This window comes from Saimiri boliviensis, chromosome 3, assembly GCF_048565385.1.
Source record: "Saimiri boliviensis isolate mSaiBol1 chromosome 3, mSaiBol1.pri, whole genome shotgun sequence".
In the NCBI taxonomy this organism is placed as follows: Eukaryota; Metazoa; Chordata; class Mammalia; order Primates; family Cebidae; genus Saimiri; species Saimiri boliviensis.
In genome coordinates, this window is record NC_133451.1 from 35201962 (window position 1) to 35220315 (window position 18354).

Here is an 18354-nt window from a genome sequence, read left to right on the forward strand (position 1 = left end):
AGGCTGGTCCCTAGCTCAGGCAACCCACCTGCCTTGGCCTCCCAAAATTCTGGGATTACAGGTGTGAGCCACTGCACCCGGCCAACTCTTACAATCTTATTTAGCTTTAACTGCCTCTTTAAAGGTCCTACCTCCACATACAATCACATTGAGGATTAAGGCTGCAATATATAGATTTGGGGTGGGGCGGCATACGATTCCGTTTTTTTCCTCTGAAGTATGAGACCAAACCTCATGGAAGTCTTCCTTTGAGTTCTCAAACTCCCAATGCCAGATGGCCAGCCCACTTTCAGATGTCTGAGTCACAGCTTTGTGGACACTCCTCTGAGTGAAGGCTCTGATAACCTAAAACCTTCCCTGTTGTTTGTCCCAGTTGGAGCAGTGGTAGCTGCTGCCTGAATTTACTATGTCTTACTAGCCTTCGCGTTGCCTCTGGCTGTTTCTGTCCTTCCGTACCTGCTTAACCAATTCCACATCCAGTCTTCTCCACTGGAAAACCTAATGCAGTTTCTGTGTCCTGGCTGATCGCCTGTTTGGCGTTAGTGAATTAGCCTTGTGAATGTCTAGATGAAGAATTATCCTGGAAATGGGAAGAACAAGTACAGAGCACTATCTGAGAAACAGCAAGGGGGGCAGTGTGGTTGATGGAAAGTGAATGAGAAGCAAGTATTTGAAAATATCAAAAAGGTAGCAGGGCCCGATAACTTACAGAGAAAACTTTAGCTTTTGTTTCAACTGCAAAGAGAAGCCATTGAACAGTTTAAAGAGAAGTGTGATGATAAGTTTTCTCACAGTTCTGGAACCTGGAAGATGATAGGGTTTTTTTTTTTGGTTTTGGTTTTGGTTTTGGTTTTGGTTTTGGTTTTGGTTTTTTTTTTTTTTTTTTTTTTTTTTTTTTTTTTTTTTTTTAAGTAGCACTGGTAGCTGTTATATATGTAGAATATATTTAGGGAAATAAAAGTAAAAATGGAGATATCAATTGGGAGCCAATTGCACTCATCTAAGACAGATATGATGGTTTTCCTGGGGTGTTAGCGGTGGAGATAATACTAAGTAGTTCTATCATATTTTGATGTTAGAATCAACCAGCCTTGCCAATAAAGTAGATCTAGGATGAAAGAAGAGGAAATAAATCAAAATGATCTCAAGGCTTTGTTGTAAAATTGGACTCATGAAGCTGCTACTAAAAGAGTGAGGCTGCTTCTTTGGAGGGATGAGGTGGTGAGAGGTGGACACCAGGAGCTATGTTTTCAACATGTTAACTCTCAGATGGCTCTTAGGCATCTGTGGTGTCACCAGGTAGCTTTGTATGTGGATCGGAAGTTTAGTGTAGATTGTCCAAGATGAAGATATAAATTTGAGAGACTTTATAATATAGATGAAAAAACATTTTTTTGGACATGGAATCTTGCTTTATTGCCAGGCTGGAGTGCACAGGTGCAATCTCAGCTCACTGCCATCTCTGCCTCCCGGGTTCAAGAGATTCTTCTGCCTCAGACTCCTGAGTAGCTGGGATTACAGGCATGTGCCACAGCACCAGCTGATTTTTATATTTTTAATAGAGACAGGGTTTCACTATGTTGGCCAGGCTGGTCTCGATCTCCTGACCTCCTGATCTGCCCGTCTCAGCCTCCCAAAGTGCTGGGATTACAGGCATAAGCCACCGTGCCTGGCCTATAGATGATATTTAAAGCCCTGAGACCAGAGAAAATCATCTAGGAAGTATAGGCAGAATAGAGATGAAGGCCAGTATATGCCAACAAGCAGCAACTGAGGAGATGAGGAGCCATCAAGGGACTGAAACCCATCCAGAAGAATAGGAGCCAAACCCAGAGAATGTAGGATCCTAGAAGCCAATGAGGAAAGAACTTTCAGGAAGGGATTATAATAAGCAGTGACAATTGCTGATGGCTTAACGTATACAAACTTTGTTTCATGCCCAAAATTATTTAAAATGTTGTATAAAATTACCTCCAGTCTATGTGTAAAGGCTCATCTATATAGAACATAAATGAATTTTTGTGTTTAGACTTAGGTTTCTTTCCAAGATATATACAAATATTTTTAAATCTACAAAAATCAAAACTCCATTGCGGTCCCAAGCATTTCACATAAGGGATACTCAATCTGTACTTTTAATGTACACGCAACAATAATCTAAGGCCCCGTATTGGAACATTGCAGGAAATCTAGTTCTCTTCCCAAGGATTTCTGAGATTACTCCCGACAAGTCCTAGAAATCCATCCTGTTTTCCACGTTACATTTTTTTCTCCCTTACAGGTTATCTCCAGCTGTCTCATGAACACATCTTATTCCTGAGCATCCCAAAGCATGGACATAAGTTCCTAAACACAGCATCCCAAAGCATGGACATAAGTTCCTAAACAAATTCAATGTTCTCATGATTTTATCTACCCTTGGGACAATAATATGGTTGGTAAAATAACAGTCACCTATTCAGTACTTGCTATGAACTATACACTGTTTAAACAATATCATTTGTAATATAGATACTTACATGTTCACTTAATTATCCTACCAATCCTAGGATATATGTATTATTTTCTCCATTTTATAGATAAGATTCTAAAGCCCTGAGAGGGTATATAAATTTCCCAAGGACATGTTTCTAATACATGATTAACTCAGGATTTAAGCCCACTTGTTCTGGCTGTACAATGTATTCTCTTAAAAGGGAGGGGATTACAATGTAAAAATGAAAGGTTAAAACTGGCTATCTCATAACTTTCTCTACTTTGGGGATATTCTCTTTGATTCCAGTTCTCTGGACATTGGACATGTCTTTCAGCTGCTGGGTTATAGCCATATTATTGAAAATAATTATAATTCAATAGTATAATAAAAATTATATATATATATATTACTGGAATATAATCAAATTCTCTTTTTTGGGACAAATTCATCCTTTCTCAGCTCTTTATTCACTCTGCCTACCTGACCTCAGCCAGAGGAAACTAATATATCCTAACACCATAATTATATCTGCAAAGACTAAATCAACTCAAAGTAAATAGAGCCTTTTACAAAATGATTAAACAGAATTCTCAGCAGCTTAGTCTGAGGCACCTTCATTTTCATTTCTACACTGCCTTATATCCGCATAGCTAATAGGGTCACCCAAACATCCCCAGTAGGAACAAAAGGAGAATGATGGCATTTACCCTGAAGTTTAGAAATGGCTGTAGCCTTAAAAATGGTACATTTTGGTCCTCACTTTATATGCAAGACACTGCAAAGATTACAGGAAACAACAGTGGCATTTGCTGCTCTTAAGAGCTGAGAAGAAAAAGAGAGAGACAGCATGACATATGACTTCAAATGTTAGAAAGTAGTTCTGGGAAATAACAGCATTTTGTTCAGCAAAGATACACTACAGTGCCTGAGGCAAGAAGTAAAAAACAAAAGTGATCACCACTAGCCTTTAAAAAAGTATTCATGTGAAGAAGTTTATGTGGAAAAATGCTGTTGAGCAATGATGATGCTAGAAAAGACTGATTATCATGGCTACACTCAGAATGTTGAGACTCCTGGTATATTGGAAACCCAATGGCAAATCTGTCTTCTTTAAATATTTTGAAAGTGGCACATGCTTATGTGGGTTGGAGATACACAAACAAATCAATCATGATATATCACCTTATGAATACTGTACACCTGGGTATATTACACCACCAAATGCAAGAATAGCAATACAAACAGCTGCCATTAGTTACTCAATTAATTGATTTATCTGAGAGGCTAGTACGCAGTGCCAAGAGCTGACCATCTAGCAATAATAAAATAGATAAAAATCCCTGCCTTCCTGAAGTTAATGTTTATGGAGTACTTACTGTGTTAGGGACTATGTACGGCTGAGTTTTCATAGGCAGTTATTATTGTTATTCTTGATGATAAACTTTTGAAGCAGTTTCTCTTTTGGCAAAGATTGTACAAGTGTAGAATGAGAGGAGTGAGGCTTAGAAGGAGTGAATCACTGCTGAGGGTCCAATGACTAGTACGTGAGGGAGCTGGGCCTTAGACCCAGGCTTATCTGATGTCTGACTCAGAAGTGTAATGGTCGAATGCTTGCTTTTAAATATTATTTGTGCTGCCTCCTACTATTCCTACACCTTTTGTTCTGTGAATTCTTTGACCCTCCACCACTAACCCCAGGCTACCAATCTGGCTTTGTTTCCCCTTTCTCTTCCAGCAGTATTTCACTCGATCATAGATTTGGTCTCTAGTTTTAATGTGTTCAGTGACTACATCCAGACATAGATGTAAGCACAGCTGTACCATGAGTATCTCTTATTTTCTTTCTTACATTTCTGAAGAAAGCATTTACCAGCAGCATCATTGTGAAGCCCCAACTTATGGGATCCTCACTAAAATATCATTATCTAAGTCCATTAAGTTGTCTAATAAAGGGTATACTCTGGTAATCAAATGGCCAAAGCAGTGTTCTATGTCTTGCATACGTGTAGACTAAAAGATTTCAAACACAGACACATTTCATAGCTTTATTTAATTTTTAGAAGGACAGAGTATACATATGACACCCACTGTGATCAGATTGATGATACTGAGAGCTACATTCTCCTGTATAGTTTCAAATTAGAGTTGGTAAAAAGTGCTTCTGTGAACTTTGAAGGCAGAAATAAGACGGTGGTCATTATTCCCTAAAGGTCTTTTCCCAGCTCTAGGCAGTGACAGACGTTCACAGAGATGCCTCTTCTGTGTTCAGACATGCTTTCTACTCCCGGTCCCACTGACCAGTTGAGGCAGTAGCTACTCAGAAGCCATAGCTTCTCATAGGTTTCTCCACAAACTCCCCATCTCTAGCTGAAAGGACATGGCTGCTCTAATTGACTGCTTGGTGATTCAATCTCTGATTCAATCCCTCTTCTGGAACTGTTTCCTATAATTGTGTAAGGCCTACTTTCTATAGTAATTCCTGATTCAAAGACTCTCAAACTGACAGTTCTCCACCAGCTAAAACTGGGTTGATTCATGAAGAAATGATAAATGCTAATCATTGGTCAAATAAAAAGCAAGACACGAATTAATGATTCCCAGATACAGAATTCTCAGTAAAACCATTTCTGTCTTCTTAAGAAATGTTATCCTATTGGGAAAGTTGATATACCATACATGAGTTGGTATCTTAGTGCCTTAGATGTTTTTGTACATGGTCTACCTTGTCTTGTGTTGATGTGGAGAAGCAGTGGCCTGAAATGGACAAGGCAATGAATGACAGAACAATTTCTACACCAAATCCCTAGGCACGTTTGATTTTGCACATAACACAGAAGATAAAATCTAATGATAAATCTTTCAATCTTTTGCTTTATTTTCTTCTAAGTCGTTATTGTAGGACCAAATATTATTGTTTAACTGAACATAAACAGGTTGTTTATGTAACTGTCTAAGGATAATAAGTCAAGAACTATTATGATTCCCGGCAACCTGATGGGGCAAAATAATTTATTAATTATACTTTTAAAAGGATAAAAAAGTGTTGTAGCTCATGTTTGAAATTTATATTCTGCCTCACTGAAATACATTATTTATATAAAAAAGATCATACCATTTTTTATTTAATGTGTACATTAACTTTTATGAGCACATGGGGGTACTATAAATGGCATTTCATGTTAAATGTATCTGTATTTCACAGTTCTTTGTCTTTTTTTTTTTTTTTTAAAGGAGTTTCACTTGTTACCCAGACTGGAGTGCAATGGCACAATCTTGGCTCAGTGCAGCCTCTGCCTCCCGGGTTCAAGTGATTCTCCTGCCTCAGCCTCCTGAGTAGCTACGATTACAGGCATGCACCACCATGCCTGGCTAATTTTGTATTTTTAGTAGAGATGGGGTTTCTCCATGTTGGCCAGGCTGGTCTCAAACTCCTAACCTCAGATGATCTGCCTGCCTTGGCCTCCCACAGTGCTGGGATTACAGGCAGGAGCCACCATGCCAAGCCTAGTTCTTTGTCTTATGTACTCTAAACACATCACTAAACATACAGCTGATCTAATTTGCATTTGTTTTTTAAATAAACTTTTCATTTTAGAACTAAGTTTTAGATTTACATAAAAGTTGAAAAGATAGTATAGAGAATTGCCATGAATTTCCTACTCTTTTTCCATTTTCAATCTTACATTAATATGATCTATCTGTTATGATTAACTTACTAATATTGACACATTATTATTAACTGAAGTTTATAATGTTTTTCCGATTTTACGACTTTTAGCCAATGTTCTATTCCTTAATCCCATTCAAAATTCCACAATCTATTTGATCACGTCTCCTTTGTCTCCTCTTGGTTGCAGTAGCGCCTCAGATTTTTCTTGATTTAAATGACCTTGACAGTTTGGAGGAGTATTTGTCAGCATTTTGTAGAATGTTGCTTCGTTGGGATTTGTCTGATACTTTCTCTCATAACCAGACTGAGACTACGGGTTTTGCAAGAAAGACCACAAAGGCAAAGTACCTTTGTCATCACATCAGGCCAAGTTGTTCTATTATCATTATGACTCATCAGTGTTGATGTTACCTTGATCATCCGGCTGAGAAAATTGTCAGTTTTCTCTACTTTAAAGTTATTTTTTTCTCTCTCTCTTTCCATTCTGCACTCTTTGGAACCATATTGCTGTATTATTTTGCTAGAGCTGACATAATACAGTATCACAAGCTGAGTAGCTTAAACAGCAGAAATGTATTGTCTCATAGTTCTGGAGGCTAGAAGGCCAAGATCAAGTGTTGGGAGGGTTTGTTTCTTCTTAGGTCAGTGAGGAGAATCTGTTTCATGTCTTTCTCCTAGCTTTTGGTAGTTTTCTGGCAATGTTTGAAGTTCTTTGGTTTGTCAATGTGTCATCCCAATTTCTACCTTCAGGTTCACGTGGTGTTCTCACTGTGTTTGTGTTTGTGTTCAAATTTCCCTTTTTTATAGATGCCAGTCATACCTGGCACCTGCCACCTGCCATCTATTTACTTGATTCCACTACACATTTATAGCAGTTTTCATTTACTTTTAATATACAGAATTATTAAAGTATAAATATGTATAAACCAATCATGAATATTTAAATATGCAAAAAGTCCAGAGTAATGGTTTATATTTCCCAAGAATAGCTGCAGATTAAATTGAAGTATAATTGCTTCTTTGGATCATTGTTAATGAGGACAGTGTCATTAGTGAAGTGCAATTGGCTTTCCGTTTCATAGAATGTGTTAAGATATGCATTAGGCCAATTACAATAAATGATACAAACATTAACTTCATGTTTTCCTCAGAGTAGCAAATTATAAAATTTGCATATTATTTTTCTTTTTTTCCCCCTTCTTTCTCTGTGTATATATATATATATATTCGAATATATATATAAATATATGTATATATTTGTATATATAAATATATATCTGTATATATCTATAACTTAGGCATATAAATAACACATATGTGCATATACATAATATATGTCTATAATTTATGTATATAGAAAACATACATAAACATCACATACATATGCATATATATCTGCATATATGTTATCTAGATACATAAATTATAGATATGTACATATATTCTCTACAAACAGTTATAAATACACAATAAAAACTTCATTATGAACTTTTTTTTTTTGAGACAGAGTCTCACTCTGTCACCAGGCGCCAGGCTGGAGTGCAGTGGCATGACCTCGGCTCACTGCAACCTCTGCCTCCCAGGTTCAAGCAATTCTCCTGCCTCAGCCTCCTGGGTAGCTGGGACTACAGGCATGTGCCACCACGCCCAGCTAATTTTTTTGTATTTTTAGTATAGACGGGGTTTCACCATGTTGGCCAGGATGGTCTCGATCTCTCGACCTCATGATCCGCCCACCTCGTCCTACCAGAGTGCTGGGATTACAGGCGTGAGCCACCACGCCCAGCCCCATTATGAATATTTTAAAAATTGTGAAGTAATTACTGAGTTAAGATTATATAAAATAGGTATAAAAATAAAGCTGAAAGATATTTTCAATATACTAAATGTCTTTGATCATGAGAGGGAAAAGAAGCCCCTGATGCCAGATTTGTATTGGTAGGATTCCAACTATCTCAAACATATCGAAATGTAAAATTTTATTTATCCTATGTGACATTGAATCTTGCCTTCCCCTTACATATTTTATATACAGTGCAGTATTATCATAGTGCTTTTTCTTTTTCTTTTTTTTGTTATACATTTGGTTAAAAGTGCAGAGTTTTGTTTGTTTCAGGACAAAGAAATAAATTGAACAAGTTTTGGAAATGTCCAAAAGAGTAAAGTAGAAACAAATGAAGTTAATACACAAAATGCCTGTGTAAATTCTCTGCCTTGGTCAGTGGTTGTATGCAAATTTGGAACTTCCTACCGATCCCTGTGTATTAGGCACATCTTATGTACCATGTCAGAGCCTCTCAGCCTCACCTGTCTTTTATCCCAGCTGCCACTGTGATGACCAGCTCAGCATGGGCTTGAACTGACTTTATGCCAGCATCACAAGACAGTCCCAGGCCCCGAGATAAAGCCACCTGCTCTCACCTCTTATCCTATAACTTCCTCTGTTGATACTGCTTTGGGTCCTGAAGTCATACAAGAACATGACCGTTTATTGACTTTGAAAATGTAATTTCTAAGGTCATTTTTTTTCTTCTACTGCTCTTTTCTTTGCAAGCCCTTATGTATCTCTATGTTTATTATGTTATGAGGAAAGCATTGAACATCAAACAGCAGTCTATCATGTGTGAGTCTCTGAATCTATTAGGGAGAGAATAGAGTAATTCATTACAGCGCTAATAGAGTTAGTAATAACATTTTTAACCTTCTTTATTTATCTGTTCAGGCTGCTATAACAAAATAGACTAGATATCTTATAAACAACAGAAATTTATTTCTCACAGTTCTAGAGCCTGAAAAGTCCAAGATCTAGGTGCCAGCAGATTCAGTGTCTAAAGAGAGCCCACTTTCTAGTTAATACATGGCCAGATTCTCGCTGTAACCTCACATATTGAAAGAGGCAAAGGAACTCTCAAGCTCTTTTCTATATGAGCCATAATCTCATTCATGTGGAAGCCACCCTCATGACTTAATCACCTCGCAAATGCTCTACCTCAGGAGAAAGGCTGGTTATCTTTGATTGGTCAAAGAAAAAGGGACTTAATATTTTGTTTAGGCTCACTGATAGATCCTAAAGCAAAAAACTGCAGATTGTGTTGAAATGCAAACTCAAGTTTATTGTTAGCTGGGCAGGTAGACCTGGAGGGAAGAGCCTTTCCAGGGCATTCACTGCTGATCCTAGGTCACATGCAGCCCATTGACATGGTCTCATTTGTAACTAACTAACTCCTTTTAAAATAAAGAACCTAAAGTATAATAAAAATAAATAAGTAATAAAGCTTGTCTCCTAGTAGTTCTGACAACATCCTAAGACACCAGGGTATGGGTAGATTCTTAACACAAAATGGAGAAGAAAATAAGAAAAAGTGAGAATAGCATTAAGACTTCCTCCCAAACCATCCAAAGTGAAATTTAGACTGTGAAACAAAGCTGCCTCCCTTCCAGTGGGAAACTTTATAACATTTTATTCATGGGAAATGCAATTAAAATGTTCATCTCTCCTGTTTCCTGAAACATTTAATTTGCATCTTAAGTTGTTACTGTCGTGCCCAAGGTTTTCAAATCAAATATTAAAAATGAACTTGTCAACTGCAGCAGCTTTATGCTTGGAGCTAAACACTTCAAAAATTCTCCTTAATTTTGTAGTTTGTTAAAATGCACTTATAACTGCATGTGTAGTGTCCTACATTGTTAGTAGGTAAATTTTATAATGAGTTTTAAATTAGACTCTTTCTCTGCACTCACTCAATAATCCACCTCATTTTCAACATGTTATTTTTATCTGCATGAGAAATTCATGACCTCAGAATCCTACATAAGCCATTACGTTGTTCGTATAATCCTAGAAGTCTAGTTATCTAATAGCTCAAAAACTTGCTTTGCTTTTTTATATTTTTGAACTACTTTAGATCTGCTTAATGAAGAATGCAAAATATCAGGATTTGATTGCCTATAAATGCAGAAACTATGACTTTATTATCTTTAAAAACATTTTCAAGATGGAAATTCAAGACGGTTTGTTTTTTCTCTTTTTTTTTTTTTTTTTTTTTGAGATGGAGTTTTGCTGTTGTTACCCAGGCTGGAGTGCAATGGCGTGATTTCCACTCACTGCAACCTCCGCCTCCTGGGTTCAAGCAATTCTCCTGCCTCAGCCTCCTGAGTAGCTGGGATTACAGGCGCAAACCACCATGCCCAGCTAATTTTTGTATTTTTAGTAGAGACAGGGTTTCACCATGTTGACCAGGATGGTCTCGATCTCTTGACCTTGTGATTCACCCGCCTCGGCCTCCCAAAGTGCTGGGATTACAGGTGTGAGCCACCGCGCCCGGCCTTTTCTTTTAAAAATGTATGTAACAAGAATAGATTGTAATATCCTCTGTATAAGTAAGAAATGTTTTCATTTGCTAGTGGGGTAAAAATTCTTTTTACTAAATTCTTCGGAGGTCATGGAGTATGACAGATTTCAGTCTCGGCTAGACACTGCAGTTCCTTTGCATTCTGGCCCTCTCATCATCAAGGCCTATACTAATATCTTTCAAACTTAAAATCTCAGTGGCAGAATCATCTTGATAATCGAAGGTAAGTTCACAAAAAAGCAAATTAGTGTAGCTTGGATCACATAGTCGTCATTGAAACTAATTACTGTCACAAGAGCTCTTCAAAGCCCTGTTTGTCTCATTGGCTCCACTGAACTGCATGAAATGTTTCTCCAAAGATAAGATGAGTTTGGTCGCCAGAGAAAGAAGGGGAAAGCTATGCTAAATAGACACAAGCAACAGTGGTATATCTCTTCATTTCTGTCTCTCCCTACAGCTGCCTTACAATATACTTTACTGGATTACAGGATTCATCCTGTTGCATTGTAATTATTATTTTTCTTGCCCTTATGAAATCTGGAACATGCTGGAGACAAGATGACAACATTATTACTTTTAAAAATTATTGTAATTATTTCTTTTTCATGTTTTAATCCAGTATTTGGGACCCATTAGCTCTTCAATAGATGATTAATAATTCTACTAATTAGTTACACATACAATGGTTGTATTCTCTGTTTTGACATTATTATTTTCTTATCTACCTTTCTTATTTCTTCTAATATTTCCTTTTAATTTTTCTTCTCATTTCATCTAGTTCTCAATTCACTTTCCAAGGAAGTCAATGAGAAAAAAAACATGCAAGTTTAATAATATTATTATTAATGTAATATTACAATTATTATTAATTTAATATTTATTATTAATGTAATAATTATTATTAATGCAAGTTTAATAATTTTATTTATAACAGAAATTTCCCTGTTTAGAAGAGGGTGATCTCTTGGGTCTGTTTTTTTTTTAAAAAGCAAAAACATAACAATTTCTTTTTTTTTCATTCATGAAGCTAACTAAATATACCTAAAATATTATGTCTCATTCTTCATATACATGAGAGCACTTTGGTTTCTTGTGGGCCTTATCCATAATTTCCAGTGCCTTTGAAATGATTAATTATCATTCTTAAAGTGGAACTAATTTGAATTATCTGGTGTTATAATGCATCTTTTGTTGTAAACTTTGTGTATTTCTTATTTTATTGGCTGTTTATTCCATAACTTGTTACTCTAGAAGTTAGTCTTCTATTTAAACTCAGTGAGATTTACTGTATTTAATTCAGTGACACTCTAGGTCTTGTCCCAAACTCTTACGGCTCTAGATTTGTCTTGAGGCTATCGTACGGCTGTGATTACATTAGGTAAAGTGCCAGGTTAGCAGACATATCACAGATCTTCACAGAGGAAAGTTAGTACAGCTTCCTATGCAGCTGCTATTTATACCAAACTCTCTTTGTGACTAGACAGTTCTTCCCTCCTTCTGGTATCATGCCATGTTCTATTGGAATCTTTCTAGTTACTTCCCTATAGAACATCCTCATAAAAACTATTCCCCAACTTATTTCTACTCATCCTTCGTCTTGGTGGTGGTAGAGTTAAGTTCTCTTTCCTCAAAATATCTTTCCATAAACCCTAAAAAATAATCAGCTTATCCTCTTGTATATTGAGAAATCACCTGTAATTTATTTACCTTTTTATCACTGGCCACTATTGAACATTTTTAAATTAATTTTTGTGTTCTCTACTATATTGTAAATTCCATGAAAGCTAAGATCGCCTAGCACATAGTAGGCTTTTAACAAGCATTTGTTGACTAAGTGACTGAAGGAGAACTCAAAACTAACCCAATTTCTCACACTGGAAACATTATCTAGGCAGGTTTAGATTCTTAAGGCTAATAGAATTTAGGTTGCCTTAAACTATCAGTTTTGAATGAAATCTAAACAAAAAGAGACAAATCTTGTCACTTTTACTTATTGCTGTATTTCCCAAGACTTAGTACATTGCTTGGCACAAAGTATGTATTCAATAAATACTTTTTTGATTTAATTAAGGAAACTTAAATACACAAGTTTTAAAATGTCTTAGCATTAGAGAAGCAGCTGCTGAGCCAGTGATGCCCTCTGGTGACAAAAGTCATCATTGCAGTATTTTTCTTATTCGAGCTTCTCTTTTGTGTCTAACATTTCATAGGAAAATATAAGTGGGGGCCGTCCCAAAGAGATCCACTTAAAAAACTCTAGTGCAAGCTTAGCAGTATATGAATAATAAAACTTCTATATATATATGTGACTTTACAGTATTCTAACGTCTTGGGGTAGAAAGATTAGTAATATGTAGACCTTATTCCCAACGGATAAATACAATGCAGAGAAATATGCACTATTGTAGACAACTACATACAATGTAAATAAATCAATGGAAAGAAGGAAATCAAAGTATTTCCACATGACTGATGGCTATGAAGGAAGACCAGGAAAGATTTTATAGAAGAGATCATGTTTCTTAGGGTTTTGGGGAAAGAGGAGATGTTTTCCATTTAGACCAGAGGCTGGGAGGACATTCTGAGCAGAGGGAAGAGGTTGGACAAGAGTGGTACGAGTAATTCATTATTATTTTCAAATAACGTTATGTTACCTTGTGCGTGGTGCAAGAATTTTATAATAACAAAATATTCCTAATTCCTCCCTCCCATCCCTTGTATCATTGATGTCATTTATCTCACTAATACATAAGCTATAATCATTAAATACAACGTTATTAGTATGAACAAATTGTTATCTGTTACATCAAGTGAGACTAAGAAAAATAAAAGTTTTTCTTATCTTCAATTATTCCTTCTTTAATGTTCTTCTGTTTTTTATGGAGATCTGAGTTTCTGACCTATATCACTTTTCTTCTCTCTAAAGAATTTTAAAGCTAATCTACTGTTAACAAATTCCTTCAATTTTGTTTATTTGATAAAGACTTCATTTCTCCTTGACTTTCAAGGATAACTTGGCAGGACAGTGAATTCTAGGTTGATGAGTTTTTTTTATTTTTATTTTTTCCTTTCAACAGTAAGTATTTCCCTCCACTCGCTTCTTACTTGCCTGATTTCTGAGATGTCAGATGTAATTTTTATCTTGCTCCTCTATAGGTAAGTTGTTTTTTCCCTGTGACTAATTTCAAGATTTTTCTTGACTTTTTATTTTCAGACTACGTGCATTTTATTGGGTATTTATTCTCTTTGGTTTTCTCTGAGCTTCCTGGATCTGTGGTTTGGTGTCTGACATTAATTTGGGGTAAATTCTCAGTTGCTATTATTTCAAATGTTTTTCTATTAATGATTCCTTTCTTTCTAGCATTCTCATGACACATGTGTTACATCTTTTCTCATTGCATCATAGTTATTAGACATTCTGTTCCATTTATTCAATCTTTTTTCTCTTCACATTTTGGTTTTATAATTTTCTATCGATATATCCTCATGTTCAGAGATTCTTTCCTCAGCCATGTCCAGCTTCCTAAAAAATGGAAGAGTATTAAAGAAGGAATAAGTGAAGATAACAAAAATGTTTATTTTTCTTATTTTCAATTGATCTGACAGATAGCAATTTGTTCAAAGTAATAATAACAATGATATATTTAATGATTATAGCTTATGTGCTAGTGAAATAAATGACATCAATGATGCAAGGGATGGGAGGGAGGAATTAGGAAATTTTTTTATTATAAAATACTTGCACCACACACAAAGTAGAGTCTCCTGCAGAACAATATTAGGAATATTTTGTTATTATAAAATGCCTGCACCACACACAAAGTAAAGGAGAGTCTCCTACAGAACCTATCAAAGAATTCTTCATGCTATTAAAATATTCTTGAGCTCTAGAATTTTCTTTCGATTCTTTCTTAGGATTTCCATCTCTCTCTTTACTTGACCTATTTTTGCTGACATGTTGTGTACTTTGTCCATCAGGCACCTTAGCACATTAATCCTTATCATTTTAAATTCCCAGTGTGATAATTCCAAGATCCCTGCCATGTTTGAAAGTGGTTCTGATGCCTTCCTTGTTTACGCTGTGTTTTTTACCTTTTAGTATGCCTTGCAATTATTATCATTATTTTTTTTTTAGTATCAGGGCATTTTTTACTTTCCTTTTCTTCATCTTTTAATTTTAGGTTCACGGGGTACATACGCAAGCTTGTTACATGGGTAAGCTGCATGTCACTGAGGGTTAGTGTACTAATTATTTCATCACTCGTGTTGTAAGTATAGCACTTGGTAGGTAGCTTTTTGACCCTCATTATTCTCCCACTCTCCACACTCAATAGTTCCTGATGTCTTTTGTTCTCTTCTTTATGTCAATATGTACTCAATGTTTAGCTACCACTTATAAGTCACAACATGTGATACTTGGCTTTCTGTTCCTGCTTTAATCTGCTTAGGATAATGGTCTCTAGCTGCATCCATGTTGCTACAAAGAACATGATTTCATGCTGTTTTATGAGTATGCCTTGTAATTTCTTGTTGAAAGCTGGACATGATGTAGTGGGTAAAAGGAACTCTAGTAAATAGGCCTTTAGTGGTGGTAAAGTGTGGGGGTTTAGCGAATATTCTATAGTCCCGTGATTATGTCTCAGTCTTTTAGTGAGCTTCTGTCTCCATACTGTGAACTTCACAGGTGTCTCTCAGTTTTCTCTACCAAGACAGCATGGCTACAGGGTGATAGAGTCAAGTATTTTTTATCCCCCATATGAAAAGCTAGAGAGGGTTGGGGTTTGGTATTTTTCTTTCCCAGGTATGATAGCCTCCAATAAAATCCCTTCGGATCAGGATCTGATAAAGCAGTTTCTCTTGGGGGCAGAGAAGGTTTGGTTTGGCTGTGTCCCCACCCAAATCTCATCTTAAATTCTCACATGTTGTGGGAGGGACCCAGTGGGAGGTAACTGAATCATGGGGGCAGTTCTTTCCCATGCTGTTCTCATGATAGTGAATGAGTCTTATGAAATCTGATGGTTTTAAAAAAGGGGAGTTTCTCTACACAAGCTCTCTTCCCTTGTCTGCTGCCATGTGAGATGTGCCTTTCACCTTCTGTCATGATTGTGAGGCCTCCTCAGACACGTGGATCTGTGAGTCCAATAAACCTCTTTTTTTTTTCTTTTTTTCTTTTTGTAAATTTCCCAGTCTTGGGCATATCTGTATCTGCAGTGTGAAAATGGACTAACGCTCTCCCCTATGATGGGACCCTGCTGGAGCTTTACTCCAGTCTTGCCCATTCTAAGCTTCCAATTGGCCAATTATAGCTCAAGTTTTCCTACTCTAGTACTGGTTCCCACTCAGGTTTCTGCTCCAGTAGCTTGTGAGTCTCTGTATTTGCCTTTCTGTCTCTCTTATTTGGAGGACAGTGATTTTCCCCGTGACCTCACTTTCTCATGAATTTAAGAAGAGTGGATGATTTTTCGGATTTTTCAGCTGCTTTACTTGTTTTGACAGAGTGGTGACCTGTAAGGTTCCTTACATACCAGACTAAAGACTAAAAGTCGTGATTCCTTATTATTTTGTAAAACATACGACATCTTAGTTCATCAGCAACTTAAAATCCACAAACTCATTATTTTTTTCCAGAAATAGAACAACCCATCACAGCTAGTCATTTCTAATATCTGTTATGTTAATCAACCAAAATTCTGGTGTTTATAAAAGCTAAAAACAGACAAAGTTTATGAGTTGATGTCATCTCTGGAGCATGCACTTTTGATTTGAGTTTCCAAATGAAAAACTTAACAAAATGGCTCTAGAATAGGGAAAAAATTACATCTTTCAGTACAAGTTAGCTTGGGTCACAAATGACAGGGACACAGACAACAGGCAGACTCAGTGATGACACAGTATCAGCTTAGAAACAGAAGGGATTCTGATACTTGTTTACCCCCTGTTGTACATGGATTTTGCTGATTATTTTTGAAAAAGAATGAACTTATTTAAGGATTATAACTATATACACTTTAATTGTAACCATTGAATATTTCAAATATGTGAAACATTACCAAAAATAAAATGAAAAATACCATCTCCTATTTATCAAATGCTCATGTTTTATTGCATTTGTTTGGTTCTCTCCCTCTCTGTCTCTTTCTTTTAAAGAAAATGAATAGAGATAGAATGCAGTCACTCTTCTATATCTTCTCTCTCTAACTAGAAATATTTATGATTCTGCCACCAATATGTGTTTTTTCTACTTTTTAATTTTTTTATTACTTATGCCTGTATCTACAAACAATACAAATGTTACATATTTTTTAAAAAGTAAAATATTGCTTTTTTGGGTTCTAAGATTTGCATAAATGCTATCATTATGTACTTATTTACAGGTAGTTCTTTTCTCTGATGATTCTGCTTCTGAGACTACTATGTTGCTATACATAGCTCTAATTACTTCATATTATGAATTAGCTCATTGATTGTGTGCTTGTGATTCATGAACTCATATTTCATAAAATCAAATCCCCATGGGCAGCACTGAACATAGGCTTGGGAAGGACCAGAAATGCTAGGAATATGCCATGAATATGCCATTCTCAGTAGACATTGCTGCTCAGACATAGCTGTGGTTGCCATTTGAGAAAGTGGACCTGGTGGAATCAGGTCAAGCTATGTTCAAAGGAAAATGGAGGTACATATTTTGTGTGTTACCCTGAAATGTTTGCAACGATTTTAACTTAAAAACTAAGATAAAACACCCCATAGTTCAAATAAAACACTCATCTGTTCAGAATATAGCCAGTTAGGACCTCTTCCTAAAGAAACTCTTTGGTTAAATCTATGTAATTCATTTTACATGGTGCATTTATTTATTGTCAATCGTTTCTTTCTGTCAGGATAAAAATGTTTCTTTTCCGAAATAAAACATAATCAGGAGGCTCTGTAAGTATTATCAGCATGTATTGAGCAGTTTTTTTTTTTTTTTATACTTGTCTTTAAGACACTGGCATCTAGGGAAAATGATACAAGAAGCAGAAATATTTTTAGTAGTAGTCTCCATACATGGGCTATACACTGAAATCAGCTTCTTAAATATATGAATTAATGGCCCTCATCTTAAGAACTCTGATTATAAGTAGCTCTAGGATCCAACCTGCCTCCCAGGTTTCCAGCTGCTGATTTTACACTGTGTCTGTGATGTTAAAAATAACCTAGCTTCATCAGTACTGCCTTCTTTAGAAAGTCTAATGATAATGGTGAATAAAGTGATAACTATTTAACACAAGCAGTCTTTTTATAACAATGATATATTGCCACATGGGTTGCCATCATAGTTTAGACTCCCACATAAGTTTTTATTAGAATGATAATAAATGAATGCTGTATGACTAAATAAATTTTTAAAAATAATTTTAAACACATTTTGAACAGATTTTTGCATGCCTGAAAATTTAGACTGTAGAATTTTCTGAGAATCATTTTTAAGAGGGAGAGAAAAAGCAATACAGAAAGTCCCAGAATGGGGCGGGGGCAACATTTTGGATTTCACAAATCAGAGTATGTATGTTTCCACCTAGAATAATGTTTGATCCCTTTGCTATATGTAGTTTACTTTAAAACACTTCATTAGAGACATTGTGATGTATGCTTTAATTCTCTCTTGGGGGATACGGTTAATTACCATAACAAGTAACATACTCTACAGGGGATCTAGATACCATTTGAAAGACCCTGCTAGTACTTCAGAAATGACTACTACAGGACTTCAGTCTTATCTAACTCTAATCAACATCAGCGGATATTTAACTAGCATAACTGATGTTGCAAAAAGAGCTCGACTGATAAAATGAGTAGTGAAAAAGATTTGTGAC